Source organism: Equus przewalskii, chromosome 1 (assembly GCF_037783145.1).
Source record: "Equus przewalskii isolate Varuska chromosome 1, EquPr2, whole genome shotgun sequence".
Taxonomy (NCBI): domain Eukaryota; kingdom Metazoa; phylum Chordata; class Mammalia; order Perissodactyla; family Equidae; genus Equus; species Equus przewalskii.
In genome coordinates, this window is record NC_091831.1 from 4,115,911 (window position 1) to 4,131,521 (window position 15,611).

The 15,611-nt window shown below is 46.5% G+C and overlaps 1 long non-coding RNA gene across 1 annotated transcript; it reads left to right on the forward strand.

Annotated features, from left to right (window-relative positions):
• Positions 1-136: 136 nt before the first annotated feature.
• On the forward strand, positions 137-15,052 carry LOC139074334 (uncharacterized). The gene is made up of 2 exons (XR_011523863.1): positions 137-337; positions 12,176-15,052. It is a non-coding gene; the product is annotated as an uncharacterized lncRNA (long non-coding RNA).
• Positions 15,053-15,611: the final 559 nt, after the last annotated feature.

Here is a 15,611-nt window from a genome sequence, read left to right on the forward strand (position 1 = left end):
AGAGGCCCTCGGGCAGGGCTCAGAATGGGGCGGGGATTGGGCGAGCGGAAAGCGGCGCCGAGGCGCGGGGGCGGGGCCTCGACTGCGGCGGGGGCGGGGCCGAGCACGGGCACCCCCTTTCCGCCCCCGAGCGCTCGCCAGGATCGGAGCATGCCCAGTGCAGGGACGCCGGGCCGCCCCCTCTCTGCGCAGTCTCGCTGGCTGTCCTGCGCCGGCAGGCCGGGGTCCTCCTGCCCTGCTTGTGCGCCCCGCTTCTTCCTCGCGGTTCAGGCTCCGCGCTGCTGCCACTGCAGGCCCTTCCGCCAGCACCTTCCCCACCTCCGCTTCCGCCTCTCAGGTTGTATGCCTCAGTTCACCAGATGTCAGCCCCGTACCCCTTCGTGTATGCCTCCTGCCACGTGCCAGGAGAGGTGTGGAGTCACAGGCCGGGCCTTGAGACACGGCGACAGGTGCACCCAGTACCGTGTTGCTAACTCCCACTTCAGGGGTCTGCGCGACCGGTGCACATGCATTCCCCCGGGCTGCTCCCAGAGGGCAGGGACCCGCGGGACTCAGCGGCCACCAGTGGGATTCCTTGCCAGCAAAGGAGCTTGGGGTCAGCCTCTAGTGCCCATCGTGGGTGGTGGCTGTCCAGGGCTCCTCAGGTGCTGCCAGCTCCCCGTGACTTAGACACTCCCAGGTTCCTGGGCCCTGACGGCCAGGCCAGTCTCAGTTGCTATTCGGTGAGCACATGGGTGCCAGGCACTGCTTGGTGTTGTGCGGACCTTATTATGGGTAAATTGTGTTCCCCCAAAAGATGTGTCCGAGTCCTAACCCCCAGTACTCAGAATGTGACCTTTTGGAGACAGGATCTTTACAGAGATAAGAAGTTAGAATGAGGTTATTGGAGTGAGCCCCTCATCCACTGTGGCCGATGTCATAGGCAGAAGGTCACGTGAAGACAGAGACATAGGGAGAACTCTGTGTGAAGATGGAGGGTGGGGATGATGCATCTACAAGCCAAGGAACACCCGGGACTACCAGAAGCTGGAAGAGATGCGTGGAACACATCAGTCGCTAGAGCCTTCAGAGGGAGCATGGCCCTGTAGACACCTCGATTTCAGACTTCCAGCCTACAGAACTGTGAGACAATACTGTGTGTGTTATTTCAAGCCACTCAGTTTGTGGTACTTTTTATGGCAGCCCTAAGAAATAATATAGACACATCATATCCAACTTCATCGCGGTAACACCCCAAGCAAGTGGTATCCCCCAAAGCTTGAGGGAGGTCAAACACCTGGTGGCAATTTCAGGCCCATATTCTAAGCCACCATGCCATGGACCTCCTAGTTTTTCTGTTTTCTTAATGGGAGAGAAATCTTTGCCTTCCCAGTATGTATAACTCCTCTGCTGGGATTGGGCCAAAATTCATGTCTTGGTGTTTGTGACTCGCATGACCTGACCCAGCATATTAACATCATTAGTAAAAGGTTGTTCAGAGAACCTCTGCAGGCTTTGCCTTGTGACGGGCCTTGGAGACCCTCTACAGGCCACATCATGGATCCTCTCAAGAGCCCCATGGAGCCCACTCCTTGGCTGAAACCCACTTGAACTAGCTGCTCATGGAAAATGAACCAGTACACAGTGGTGATCAAATCAAGGTGCTTTTACTCCAAAATCAAGACACTTTTTCTCCACTGAGCCTGGACACACTCTCAGAATCCTTCTCAGCACTGTTCCAGACAGCCATAAGCATTTAAGCTAAGATGGAGGGAGAACTGAAATACGTTTGCTATTTGTTCTGGTCTTTTCTATTGTGGTCTGTTGTATTTGTTCTGTCTATGTGTTCTGGTCTATTTCTATTTCTACTGCAAAACTTTAGGAAACTCATCAGCTACTCTAATCCTCAATGTCCTCATCGGTAAAGGATTTTTATAATAAGCAACTCTTTGTAGGGCAGGCACAGAGGGGTAATAAACATCAACAACAACAATACACCTGTCCTCTTATCGTCTCTTACTACCAGGACCCAATCAGAGCTTGGATCCCAACAGAACTGAAAAGGAAAATAACACCAAAATTGAATCAGGATGCCTACTAGCATCCTAACAAGTGTACTGTGATGTAGTTTTAGAACTAGCACATAAATCCTACTTCTCTTTTTATCTGAACAGTATTTTAATATGAATTCCTAAACTATTAATAAAAAGGACCAGCTAGCGTTGGCCTCTCTGATTCCCACCCCAGGAAAGAAAGGCCTGTGTGGTGATCCAATGGCCTTTTAGATGGGTTATGTGGCATTGGGGAGGGTAGGAGAGTGTGGCATCCAGGACGTATGATTGGGCCTGGCTGTGCTGACAGGACTCAGTCGCCCTTGCTAAGAGGTTGAGGGACACTGCAGCTGCCTTCACAAGGGGCTCCAGGGTCAGGAGCCAAATAGGGGTCTGGGAACCAAAGGAGGCAGGGGAAGGGCCACCACCCCTGCCCACTGACTGGCCCTGCCAAAGACTAAGACTCTAAAATGGGATATCTCAGACTCTCCGGTGGGCAGAACTAAACTCTGCACGCCCTGCACTTGTTGCTAAGTTCTTTCCTTCTTGGTGATAATTTTCAAAAACAAATCCTTTTCTCAAAAGTTCCCTATGCCTCATTCTCTTGTCCCATTACCCCTGCATCCTCACCTACATGCACTTCCTTTCGTTAAAGCCACACAAGGATAGCTCCACATCAGGGGGGCGGGGGGATAGCCTGGGGTGTAAGGAACACAGGGTGAGGAGATCTGGGCTGTGGTCCCGCCAGCCTCTCACTGTGCAATCCACCTGACTGCTCTGCTTGTAGGAGGACAGCATTGCACTAGACGGGTGAGGTTCCTTTGGGGTTTCCCATCTTCGAATTAATAATTCGTATCCCTTTCGTCTCGGGACACCGATTCCCATGAATGACTTTTTACAAGAGAGGTGGAAAACCACAGGAGTGCGTGCTCGACTTTACTCTGGCTTCTTCCCGGGCCTGCCTGGATGTCCTTTACGATCAGCCGGCTTTCTTGTGAGCACCGGGAACGATGTTAATTTGCTTCCTTCTTTAAACATCCAAACGGATACCTTTCAGGTTATACAAATGAAAACGCGACATGTGATTGCTTCCAGTGATTTGCAACCTAAGAAATTTGTTTAATAAGCCTCTCTCTCCAAGCTACTTTTGTGACATGAGAGACCGTTTACAACAAAGCTGTCTTCAGTAGTCAAACTTAATCCTTACTACCCTGCCTTTGGGAAAAGGAGGGATTTTATAACGATCACATAAAACCTTGTGTGGTTTGAAAGCCCCAAACTCCGGACAAACGTGCGAGGGTCATGTAACAAAAGAAACATATTACGGAGCTCACCACTCTGAGTATTTCACACACGGTTTTCCTTTAGGATGGCATCCCCAGTGGAGAGCTCGCGATTAGCACCATCGATTTTCTCAGCCCCCTATGTTCCTGTAAGGGTTGGAGCCAAGAGCCAGCCACAGTCAGCACCTTGGACCTGGGTGGTACAGCCAACCAGCGTGTGATGCAGGGGGCCCAGAGCACTGTGGTGGAGGGTGGGGGCCTTCAGAACCAGGAGGTGGGCGCTAGCTGTCTCTGATTACACTCTGATCCACACTAGTTCTCCACATAGCTGGAGCTCGTAGTACAATTGCAACAGGGGTGTCATCTACAAGTGGGCAAAAGAAAGGGCGGGAAGGATAGGCTTCAGACTCCACCCTCACACAGAGGGTGAAGGGTGGGTGCAGGGTGGGAAAGGGGAGCAAGGTGCCACCGTACCTGGAAGGTTGTGCATGCTTAGCTCTTGCATTCCTACAAAGAGTCAGAAAACCCTTCTGCCCAGGGTCCCTGAGTGTTGCTGCTGAGATCCAGAACCCCTTCAGGCTCACCTTGGGCTGGGGCTCTGCCAGAGGTGGCACAAGGATTCCCATTCCGAAGACTCTCACTGAGACCTGCTTTTGCTGGCCTGGTTGGTGCAGGGCTTGAAGATGCTGTGCTTAATGCGACTTGTTACAGCTCTCACAGCACTCCCAGTTGAATGGTTTCGACAGATAAAGAAATGGGGTTTGCAGTCTGGGACAGTGAGCATCTACCCAGGATATGTCCTAGGGGTAGTGGGGGTGCAAAACAGAGCCTCTCCCTGCAGTGAGGACCCCTTCCACAAGCCCTTTCCAAGAGTCCCTATGTGCCTGACCGCGTGCTGCCTGTGGCCCCACGTCGAGGGGGCATGTAGAGCAGCCAGGGCATCTGCTGGAGTTGAAGGAATAGTGGAAAGGAAGGCCTGAAAGAGAAAATGCATGGCACCTGCGTTCTATTAGGGGAAACACCCACACAGGTAAAGGAACACTGTTATTTGTGGAATTTGGATCCAGTTGTCCAGTAATCGTTGGCCGAAGATCATCCCAAATTTTAGATAGCGCTTCCTTCCAAAATATGGCGACCTTAGATAACTGAGTATCCAGGGAAGGGATGTAATATATGTAAACAGTTAATACAGTTCAGCTCTTCCGACATCTATGTCATTGGGTAGATTGCCTTAGAGAGCTGCTTCTGCAAATGTGAAGGCTTTGGGGGAAGTTTTCTCAGCCTGCGCTGGGCTATTTGAGGGTGGATCACTCAGGACCAGGAATTTTGTTAGATGTTGGCCTTTTTGAAAGCAGCGCCTACACTCATTACAAAGTGTTTCTGATCCATTTTCAGGAAGCGCTCTGTTTGTAACACGTTGTTGGCAGTTTGGGCAGAGTCTTTTAAGTGGTGTGAAGTGCTGGGGAGTGTGCACTTGGGCTGGGCTGCCAGGAGGAGGTGGGTCTCCCGCCTCCTCTGCCCTTCTGGGAGGAGCCAGAAGTGCCTGGATTTTTGTGACTTGGAAATTAAAGCAAGAGGCATGGGGATTTTGATGCTGAGATCGTGATTTGTCCTCATTCGCCTCTGCCTGGGAAACTACAAATGAGAATTAAGGTAGGAAAACTAGCCATACCAAGGGTTCTGTCTCAGCCTTCATAATATGAAGCTGAAGAATAAGTGGTTGTAGTTCCTCCGAGGGGAACTTCTTCAGTCTTGACCTAGTGCACTGAGTCATTGATTTCAAATAACAAGAGACAAAATGGGAAGAGCCAATCAGCATGTGAGCAGCAAAATTGGTCTTGGGGATGGTGCGAGTGGTTGTCTGTCCCATTGTCAGTTGGTTGGTAGCATGAGATCACCAAGTTTAATCCAGGGAGTCAGGAATGACAGAGTGACGGGTCCTGGGAGTGGACCCTCCATCTGTCTCACCAGCAGCCACTGGAGACGAAGCCCTCCTTGGTCCAGGAGGCTGCTGGGCAGGAATAGGTGGGGAAGGTAGGAGGGTTGTGAAGCTTGAGTGTGGCCACTCCCCAGGGAGGGGCATTGTGAGGTGGCCTTTGCTGGTTGTCTGGGCACTTTCTGATGCAAATGGAGGAAGCCAGGCCCAAAGGGCCTTTATTAGGAAGTAAACTGGTCCAGCTCGGGAAAGTGAAGGAAGGAGGCTCCAGGACATCAGAGACTGGGGTCAGCTCTCCTCTCTTCTTCAGCTCCAGGCATGACTCTCAGCATTACATCCTTTCAGCTCTGCTTCCCCAGAGTTGAAACAAATTCTCTCTCCAGCTTCCCCTGAAAAAATCCGAGGGAAGGGCTCTGATTGGCCCAGCACAGGTGACTATGCCGAACTCTGATCCAATCACAGTGGCCGGGGGAATGATGTATCATCCCAGCCAGTCACATGCACCTGTGTGGCCAGGAGAAGAGGTGTGATAAGGGAAGGGGGGCAGGATAAGGGCAGGATTACCATGAGGTAGGGAGCCACCAAGCTGTACCCAACCTGCTCAAAGTGACGGAGCACCTCTGTGTGCCAGGCCCAGGCTCTGCACTACATGCTCACATGCTGCCTCTTCAGTCTTCAACTGTTCATCACCAGCTGTGTGTGAACAGGTGGAGGGGTGCGGCAGGAGGGGTGGCGCTCTGCTTCCAGCAGCCTCCTCTCCCCCATGGCAGTTAGAGGTGGTCTCTGCCATTAAATAAGGGCCCAGATGAATATGACTCTGTGTCGCGGAGCCTGCTACAAAGTCTGTGGACTAGGGGACCGTTTCATGAGGCTGGACAGTGGAGACAACTTGGTGCCAGCCCAGGACACTCTCCTAGAGTCAGAGACCCCCCGCACCAAGGTCAAGCAAAGCATTGCCAAATCTGTGGCTCAATTCTTTGTCTTAGGAATTAATCTTAGGAATTAGATTCATTAAATTACTCAGGCACTAGAAAGATAGGTCTCATAGAAATCAATATAATAATAATACCTGAAAATTATCAATGGCTTTTTAGGTGGCAGGCCCTGAACTAGGTACTTGATGCTCATCGTCTTTTTGCATCCTCACGATAACTATAAAAGGTAGGCAATATCATTATCATAGTTTTATAAATGAGGTATCAGAGTGGTTGGGTAACTTGCCAAGGTCACAAAGCAGTGAGTGATAGAATCATTTACACCCAGGCTTACTGTGTCTTTGATGTGCAGAAGCAGTGGGAAAAGGAGAAAGTATTTACCAAACCTCGTGGGTGACATTCATGGCTCTTTCCTGCAAGCTCTACCCTCTGCTTTGTATGAGAGAAATCTCCCCTCAGTCATCCTGGTGGACCAATCAGGTTCCTGCCAGGGTGACTGTTCAGTTATTTCCTGCTGGAGCACCAAGCCGGGACCACATGGCTCTGGGATCATTGTGGTGATCTTTACCTAGAGGAGATCCCATAGTGATAGAAACGGCCCAGGCCACACTGTTGAACCCCTGGATCCAGCCAGATCTGAAGGCAGCTATCCCTGGACTTTCTACTTCTGTGTGACAATGAATTCTTTTGTTTGAATAAGCAAGTCTGAGTTGCATTTCTGTCATTTGTAACCAAGAGTCTTGAACAGTACGTGTCCCCCAGACACCATGCAACCATTTTTATTTATGTTATCCTGTTAAAAACTTAGAACTTTGTGAGATGAGTATTATTATACCCATTTTATAGGTGAGGAAAGTGAGGATTGAAAAGGTCAAGTTACTTGTCCAAAGCCACTCAGCTATGAAATGACAGAGCTAAGACTTACATGAAGTTACTGATCCCCAAGGATCAATATTCCTAAGAATATTCCCAATTCCTGAGACTATAGGATTAAGGAGGAGAAAGGAAAAAGGAAAAAGGAGGGAGCGAGAAAGAGAGAGAGAGACAGAGAAAAGACTGTGTTAGCATTTTTGAATTGAGGAATTTAAAATCTTTTGGTGGCAAGTCATGATGGAGTATTTCCAGGGCTTAGGAATTTTATCCTGCTATTTGTTCTTCAAATAAAAGAATCAGAGTTGCTGACTTAGTTTAAACCAGCTCCAAAGACTGCAGAGTTGACTGCTGATTAAAGACTTGTCTTTCTTGGTCTGAAAAGGGAATAGCAGATATGACTTCCCTGAATGTGTTGCATCTTGCAAATTTGATTTTCGTTTGTAGCGCTTGAGAATGTCAATGACTGGAAATGTAACTTGATTATTAACAAGCTAGAAGTAGTAACTGAGTATTCGCTTTGGCATCTACCCCGTGCTTGGGTGATAAAAATAAAACAGAAGTCTAAATATGAAATTAATGGTGATTTTGGAATCATTAGTCTTGCAGTTTGTCTGGTCACCCCAGACTAGGGAGTCCGTGGGCTAATTCCAAAGTACGAGGGGCTCCCAGATTAATCGACTCTCTAAATGACAGCAATGTGAAAGGTTGCTTTTGCTTCAGCGTGCTTCACCATTTGTGAATTGAGCCTGAATCTTTTAAGAAGTAAACAAATTCCAGCCATTTTATTTCTGCTCTCTTTCAGAGATGTGCAATCATTTTTAATGGTTTAATCTGTATTACATGGCATCTTTCAAGTCCTCATTGTTTCATTTTCTTTCAGTTCTGCTATCTAAAACTTTTTTCCAACTCATTTTTTCTGATTATTTGTTCCTTCATACATATTCTTCAGCTGAAGGCCTCTGCCTGCTGAACGCGAGGGAGGGCTGACGACAGGGATGGGGGTAATGTTCGGGAAGGAAGGAGCCAGCCTCCTCTAACCTTGTTAGCCACAAAAGATTTTCAGATTTCCATCGACTTAGCAATGAAGCTATTGGAATTGGGTTCAAGCCTGCATCTTGCGTCGGTGGAAATGGGTATTGTGATTGCTGTGTTGAAATGTGTGCTCAAATGCACTGGGAGTTTTATACTATTTTTCAAACTTCCAAATAGATAATGTCGGAACATTTCTGAAATGGGATACTAACATCAAGATATACTGCACCAATCAACAAACATCAGGCAGAGCAGAGCAGAAGGAGGGGTCTCGGAGACTACTGGAGAATTTCCATTTCCATTCCCTGTGTCAACAGCTTGGCAACTTCCCTCCTAGATTGCTTTATGGCGGCAGGAGAAATTCTCAGTTGGCTCCCTGTGCTCTACTCAGCTCCGTGTTCAAAAGCCAAGGAATTAGATATGCTGTCGTTTACAAAACTGTTTATGAAAGTATCTTTTTTGAATTGTTCAAAAGTCCAAAACAAGTCAAACTTTGACAGTTTAAGACAAGAGCAAGAGGGTCGTGGTGATCTCCGGAGGGCCGTCTCGGCAGTTGGAGGCTCTTGTTGAAAATGCAATTTCTTTTCTGAGAATTCCTTGCAGCCTATGATGCTTCGTTGGGAACTTTTGCCTTTTTGAAAAGATTTCTTCACTATGAAGCAGCTGACAAAGGTCATATTATGGATATGTTTCTGGGATGATAACACTTTGATTAGATATGCAAGAATCCTCTGTCCTTCCCCAGGATGCCATATTCTAACATTCTCCATTATTTTAAGAAAATCATGTAAGTTGATACTATTCTGCAATAAGAACTTGAATTTTGTGGCTTATTTTCTTTTCTGTAATGTGCCAGCACCGTGGGCATCGTTGCAGAGAATAAATGACTCTTCCCCAATAAACCAAATGCCTAAAGAAGCCCCTGGAGGAGACAGGGATGTCCATAAAAGTTGAAATGGATTTCATAATATGGTATTCAATTTAGTATAATAAGTAGAATTCAAAAATAATCCAATCCCCCAAATGAAAATACCTCTGCTGCTAATCAAAGGGAGGTTGGCGTTATACCAGAACCAAGCAGATATGGTTAATATGTGCCAAAACGTCTTTATTAAATTACCTATTTTCCTCCATTTAAGTCATTGGTTACCTGAAAAATTAGGAATTTCTCTCTTTCTATTTCTCTCTCTCTCTCTAAGCTTGAAAAATTAGCTCCTTAAAGACAACTACCAGAAAGCATTTATCAAAGGGCCAATTCTGGTTCTGCAGCTTATCGAGAAAAAGTCCGGGTGTGCACTTTTGCATTTCCTCCTCAAAGATTCTCAGTAACAGAAATATCTCAAAAATGATGCCAGGAAGCTGACATCATTAATTGTTCTCTAATACTGGCATTGCTGTGAAAAATAAAGCACCAATGCTCCGCATTCGAAGGCAAAGTGAGAAACTGTTTAGAATTTTGATAGATGACATCAGGGTGCACAGAAGAAAAAGTGGGCACTTAGAGGCAGATGGAAATACCCAGAGAATGATAGCAACGGGCTCTCAGTCCCTGTACCACTGGGTTTGATGAAAAATCAGCGTAAAGACAAGAGAGCGAGGAAAATGAAGAAAGATGAGGAGACCTTCAATCCACAAAGGTGTTAAAACGCATGGTTTCGACCAATGTGATGCTTCTAAACGACGTTCCCAGAAATCAAGATGATCTAATAAACGCTGCAAAGTACATATTTACCAACATAAAACACATAAATCTCATTTTGGAAACCGAAGGTTTGGGAGTTTATTTTAAATTCTTTTTTTTTATTGTGTCTCTAAACTTTTATTAACGTAGAAATGAAAATAGTTGGCACGTAATCTGATGCAATTTAATGATTATGCTTTCACAAAATGTTCATGCATCCACATTTTATTTCGTTCTTAAGCAAAATGATCCTTAAGCATTAAGACGATTGGAATGTCTAATTCAAAAGATACTTTGGTAATAAATTTAATAATTTTTTTTAATTAGCAACCAAATGCCAGTTTTTCCACGTGTGCTCCCTCGCCCCTCCCCACCGGGGTCAAGGGACCCAGTGTTTTCAGGCCGTCCCTGAATTCTTTGTCCAGTGATTGGAACTGATGAACTCTAGCTTCCTTTGAGCCAAACTCTGCCAACAGAGACTTCCACTTGTGTTTGTTATGGAGCCAAAAATAACCTTCAAATAATTAAATTCCTTAGTTTGTTTTGGTGGCACGAGAAGATGCAAGTGGAAGATGTCCCCGTGCCCTAGGACAAGCTCCAGAGAGGACTCTGGAGACCTTTTGTTCATCCCAGTTCCGGAATTTCCTGGCTCAATGCCTTCTGCAAGTTCCTTACCTGCACAAAGGCTCAGTCTCACTGTCTATAAAATGGAGACAACCATGCCTCACTCACTGAGGTTTGCAACTGAATGTGAAAATGGGATGGAAATGCCTTCCACAATAACCCCTAGCCACACCAGGGGCGGAGTCGCTGGCTTCCTTTGGAGAGGAGGACATTGTGCTAGCTGTGGACCCTTATAACACTGTGGGCAGGGCTTTAGAGTTGTTCAAATGCTTCCACATCAGTCATCAGTTTTTCCCATAATAACTTCAAGGGCCAGTTTTCACCTCTCTCTTGACTCCAGGCATGGTCCGCAGTGGCCTCTTTTGCATCTCACCGAAGATGCCCTTCCTCCGGAGTCCCGGGTCTCTGTAAAATGTCACCAGCAGCCTCAATGCTCCATGCAGCCCTGACCCTTGGGGCACGTGATGCAAGCCTGTCTTTGCAGACCGTGCACTGCAGTGTCGTTATTTCTGCAACTGGACTAGAGGCCCATTGGGAGCAGCACTGGTCTTACTGATATTTGGATCTCTAGTCTGGGCACATACGAGGAGGCAACAAATAGTAAGAGTTAATTTATTGATTACATAAAAGAACGAATAGGTGGATAATGGTCATGTTTATAGTTAGACAAAATTGGAAACACAAACTCTGGTAGAAATCCACTTGTCTTTTGTTCTGATACCAGCTGTGGTTTCTTCCTAAAAAACACATTAAGTACTAAGTCTGCCGTTTTCTCCAGTCCTACCCACAGGGCCTTCATTTAAACCTGACCCATCTCCTCCGTGGATGACTTCAGGACGTTCTACCTGGTCTCTGCTGCCAGTTTCCCTTTCCAGACCAGGCCACATGTGCCCAAACTCAGTCTGATGAAACCTTGGCAAAGTCAAGGATCCAGGCCCTGCCCAGCCCGGTCTTAGACTTCCTCTGAAGTTTACCTCCCAAGCATCCCCGAAGGACTCACAGCTCCAGCTAAACCTGGAGGCAAGACAACGCACTGCCATGGCAGTGCGTGTTCCTCTCCAGTCCCCGCCGTGGGGGAATAGAACGATGTCCTTGTAAAGAGCAAGGCTGTGACTTGCTCACTTGTGCACCTCAGTACCTAGAGCAGAGTCTGATGCAGAGAGGGGTTTAATCAACATTTGATGGAGAAACAAACAGATGAGTGAAGAATCCCAAGAAACACTTAAGAGCTAATGCTATGACAGAACTGGATATTAAACTCCACGGGCTGGGATGGTCCAGGAAGGCTTTCTGATGGAGTCAGGACTCAAAATGGAGCAGAGAGGGAACTAGCCTGGGACTCAGGGAGGAGTGGAGTTGGGAAAATCAGTCTAGAATGAAAGTGAGGATGCTGGGGAGGGGATGACTCCAGGAACTGGGAGGTCAAGCAAAGGTTGGACTGCATGCAGTGGTCAGAGGGAGCCAGCGTAGGTTGTTGGGCCAGGGAAGGATGTGGGAGAAAAGTCTAGAGTTTCTGGCTGGGGGCACTGGTCATCCATCTGTCTCACCTAAGACAGGACTGGCTCTCCAAATCGCGGGGGACAGGGACGATGGCCAGCTTGTTCCCATGAGCAAGAAAAACCTTCAGGGGAAAGAAGGCCTCAAAGAATGGCTAGTGTTATAAAAAGATTTTTTCCTTGTCAAATCTATGGGGGAAATATGTGTACAATAGCTGTAGTAATACAGTGATTATTAGTCCTTACTAATTTATTTTCATGTTTTAAATTTTCTTTGGAAATCAGGACTCCGTCTGAAAATGGCGACTCTATGGTGCACGGGGAGGATTTTCCCTGGCACTGCTCTCCTCCGTCGCTCCACAGCCGATGACTCCAGCGCAGATTAAAAGCTGCCATTTAAGGGAGAGAATTCGTTGGGACGACGTCGCCAAGCCACTGACAATGTCACAGAAACATACTTTCCACATCTGGGTCCTGTGTTTTGACTTCATCTAATTCTTAAACTGGACAAGCTTATTAATACGAAGACTGTGGCTCTTTCTGAATGCAGAATCAGAAACCACTCCTTTTAAAAAAACCTGTGGACAATCTTTCCAACCATAAAATCACTTCCATTCTCCAACCAACAAGTTTTCAAATGGATTTTGTAAATGTGCAAGAACTCAAAGCAAATCTATTAAAAAAAAAAAAAGAGATGTCAGGCTGAAAATAAGGAAAATCAGAGTGGGAGAAGAGAATGCAGCCTGTGTGTGCCCCCCTGGCCTTCACAGCACCCTGTTCTTGTGATGAACCAGCACTCCTCCCCATAAACTCTAAGTCATTCTCACCTTCCCAGGAGTTTGTAAGTCAGACAACTGTTAAGGGGACCAACTCATAATATTACTGCAAAATTTCACAGTTGAAAGTCAAATAGCAATGATTTTGCTCTGCCAGCCTGACACCACCTTGACCATGTGGATTAAAGTCCCTGGGCAGCGAGCATGAGCATATAAAGCGTGGCCAGTGATGTTGGTGCAAGCAGCTCTGCAGTTTAAAATGTGCCAGAACGTGGTCATTGAGGGCATCCATGTACTTTTTCTTGATCAAAATTCTATACATTGTGATAAGTGGAGAATTCGTGCCAACAACAACAACAACACAAAACCCCCACCAATTATGCTGTGTGTCTGGGTTCCCCAGAGAAACAGAAGGTATATATAGCAGGAATTGCTCATGTGATTATGGAAACTGAGAAGTCCCAGGATCTGCAGTTGGCAAGCTGGAGACCCAGGAGATTCAAGGGTGTAAGTTCCAGCCTGAGTCTGAGTCCTAAGGCAGGAGAAGACCAGTGTCCCAGCTCACAGAGTCAAGCAGAGAGAACTCCCCCTTCCTCGGCCTTTTGTTCTAGCCAGGCCTTCAATGGATTGGATGAGGCCCACTCACACTGGGGAGGGCACCCCGCTTTCCTCAGTGCGCTGATTCAAATGTTAGCATCATCCAGAAACACCCTCCTAGACACACCCAGAATCATGCTTAACCAAATATCTGGGCACCTTGTGGGCCAGTCAAGTTGATATATGACATTAACCATCACATACTGGTGTTTAAAGGCATTAAGGATCATTTCACAAATGTGTTGGCTATTTTCACGCACTCCTCCACCATCTATGACAGACCTCACAACCAGAGACCCTCTGTGGAACCTCAGTTCTTGGCCTATTTCTTAAAGATGTCCTCATGTGTGTATAGATGCTGGATGCTGCAAGTATATTCACTGACACTCCCTGATGAGACCTAAGGAAGGCCTTCATTTTCCTTGCATCTATATAGTCTTAAAATAAGAGCTACCATTTGGATATTGAAATGTGTAGAGAATTAAACCTCTTAAGAAATACTCACTGTGCTTCTTATTGTTTCTGAGGGGGAACTCTACATCTACTGACCAGCACTCTTGTTCTCTTCTCCCTGGTCCTTCTGTTCTTCCTTCCTCCCTTTCTTCTGCAAGTTGAGCACCCACCGTGGGCACAGTAATGTGAAAGCAGACTCGAGCTGCAAGAAAGGAGAAGACATTCCGTTGTTCATCATCTGGCTCCTTCGTTCCTTCATTCATCATTCGTTTTGAAAAAAAAATCGTCTCTCATTTGGCTGGCAAGGAGGTGATAACAGATCTGAAACGTATTAAGGTGGCACAGAGAATGAAGTTTGGACACGTGGTGAAATAACAAGTGAGCGGGGTAGAGGAGGAAAGACTTGCTAGGTGTGCAAAGTCTGTTGACTGAGGAGGAAGTCGGGGGTGCAACGGACTTGGCACTGGTCGGGCAGGACCAACCCCCAAGCCACACATTCTCATTGAAGTCCCTCAAGTCTGACACCTTTCAGGCCCCGGGAGCCCCTCAGTGTCAGTCCTAGTCGTGGTCTGAGTGCCATGGAGGTCTGTGGTGCAGCCACAGCCAGGGTTGGAGACAGACACCGCTTCTGAGTGTGGGGAGGAGCTGAGCAGCGAAGAGCTTCAGTGAGAGCAAAGACAAATGGATTAACTTGTCAAATCCCTCTTTTCAGCGAGAATGTAATAAATTCATGTGAAATGAAGTATCAGTGCCTGGTAGTGCCTAGTGTCCACTTGTTTACTCACCTTCCTATTCCGATTTGTGACTCCAGAGGCACCTACAGACGAGCGTGGCCTTCACAACAGCGGGACGTGGCTGCTGAGGAGCCCCGTGTGCAATATTAAGCGATTCAGTCTCAAATTTGCATACGTGTAAGTCCAAACACGGGGGCAACTGGATGAACGATGCCCAGGGGAATCACAAATCGTTTCATTTTTTTTATCAGAATATTTCATGTTTTAATTAAACTTTAAAAAATTTAAATAAAAATTTCAGCTATAATTTTAATTTAATAATTAAAACGTTTTGCTTTTTAATTTTAATAGCTAATTTTGAGTTTTTGAAGCAAAATACATGAAAAATAATTTAAATTTATTTGTCGTTTACATTTCATTTACTTTTGTGACCAAAATACATTCAAATTTTATACACTTGAGTGCAATTCAGTTTTCAGTTCTTTATATCATTAATGTTACTAGAAGACAAAATATATGAAAATCTTGACTATACAATATAACTAATGATTGTACTGAAATGAGACAAGAAAAATAAATTTTATGAAAAAAGTACACACTAATTTATGAATTATAGAAGTCTTTGCTTTTTTACTTACTCCAACATTGCTGGCCCGTGAATAGAACCCCCAACATGTGCAGTAAGTATTAATTCAGTCATTGACATTTTGCCAACTTTCAGCAGTATAAAAACCACAGCTTTTCACATATTTTTCTATTTCATCATCATGAAAGCTGGAGGATAGAAAATACTTAACAGTTTGCGAGCTCGATTTCTACTTCTTCCCAAGATTTAGGCTCCAGGCTAGGGCCCTGTGGCTGACTCTGGCTCCAGGCCCCCGTGCCGAGGGCACCGCTGCCTCGCACGCTCAGGGCGCATGTCTGGGAGTCCTGCTCAAGTCCTCTCTTTCAAACCCCTCATCTGGTATGGCAGGAACACCTGTTGGCTCGAGCTTCAAATATATCCAGAGCCAGCCCAAGTCTCCCATCTTCTCTGTCATCATCTGTCACCTGGCCACTCGAAACCAGCCTCATAGCTTCCACTCCCCTCTGCAGCCAGTTCCCACGGGCAGCCAGAGTGGACCTTTAGTGCAGCCATTGACGTGGCTCCTGTGCTGAGAA